Source organism: Octopus bimaculoides, chromosome 1, assembly GCF_001194135.2.
Source record: "Octopus bimaculoides isolate UCB-OBI-ISO-001 chromosome 1, ASM119413v2, whole genome shotgun sequence".
Classification (NCBI taxonomy): domain Eukaryota; kingdom Metazoa; phylum Mollusca; class Cephalopoda; order Octopoda; family Octopodidae; genus Octopus; species Octopus bimaculoides.
This window is the reverse complement of record NC_068981.1, coordinates 92,907,320-92,908,314: the sequence shown is the minus strand read 5'-3', so window position 1 is coordinate 92,908,314 and position 995 is coordinate 92,907,320. Positions and strand designations below refer to the sequence as shown.

Sequence of the window (995 nt, the reverse complement as noted above, 5' to 3'; positions counted from 1 at the left end):
TATATACATCTACCCACTGTTACATTCACTCACCCAAGCTATCATGCCTCAATGGAATAGTTAGTGTAATCTTTCACTAAGTTTTATTTAAATGCATTTCTCATGGGTCCTTCAGACTGTTCTAGCAAGGCCAGTCCATTTGGTAGATATCATTCAAAATGAAAATGCATATAATTTATAGGAACTATAGCCAGGAACAAATATTCGACAGCATTTTATAATTTTAATTTTACGTACATTTGTAGTTAGCAACATGTGAGTATTTTCTTTTATGAGAGCATCATGAACATATTAGCATTACTGTAGAAAAGGTCGATCTATGCATTTGGAAACATGTATTGCATAACTGGGAAATACCTTCATGATATTTTTCTCTACGGATCGTGTCACTTATATCAAACTGTTGCATAAGTAACTAAGACGCCAAACTATTTCAATATTAGAGTATCTTTCGCTCTAACATATTTTTCCTGTATACCTTGTACCAAAATTGGTGGAGGCGGTTCAGTTTTCAAATTACATACGTCAAGTTATCATTCATAGAAAGACAGAGTTCATGAACTATAAACTAGAAAAAAAAACAGAAAGACAAATTAAAATTACAAACAACGAAGAAGAAATCAAATTCAGTAATCGGTAAAAAAAAATGAACAATGCAATAATTCAAGAAGTGATGATGTAGCAAGTGGTGAAAATTATCGATGTTCCAGAATGCCTTAAGCGAAGTAATGTAGGTTTGAATGAACGTGCCAGCTTAATATAATATGAACTTTTAATCTTTTATCCTCTTTCGGGTTACAATTATTGGATAAGGGCCATGCTGGGGGACTGAATTCATAGGTTTAGTCGATCGTATTAACTCCAGCTACATAATAAGTATCAGTGTTTAGAACAGGCTACACATAGTAAATTCGCGAACAATCTCGCACAAGGCCACATACGTATGTACAGACTCACAGAAGCAAACACGCGGAAGTATACATATGTATATATAT

At 33.6% G+C, this 995-nt stretch overlaps 1 long non-coding RNA gene across 3 annotated transcripts in view; it reads right to left on the bottom strand.

Annotated features, from left to right (window-relative positions):
* The window catches only part of LOC106872775 (uncharacterized), a 141,168-nt gene that overhangs the window by 127,272 nt on the left and 12,901 nt on the right, over positions 1-995 (bottom strand). The window contains exon 4 of one of the 3 annotated variants that reach the window (XR_008264225.1): positions 235-568. The exons of the other annotated variants lie outside the window; for them this stretch is intronic. This is a non-coding gene — a long non-coding RNA (uncharacterized LOC106872775). Of the gene's footprint in view, positions 1-234; positions 569-995 lie in introns of those variants that run through there. 3 annotated transcript variants of the gene reach the window in all.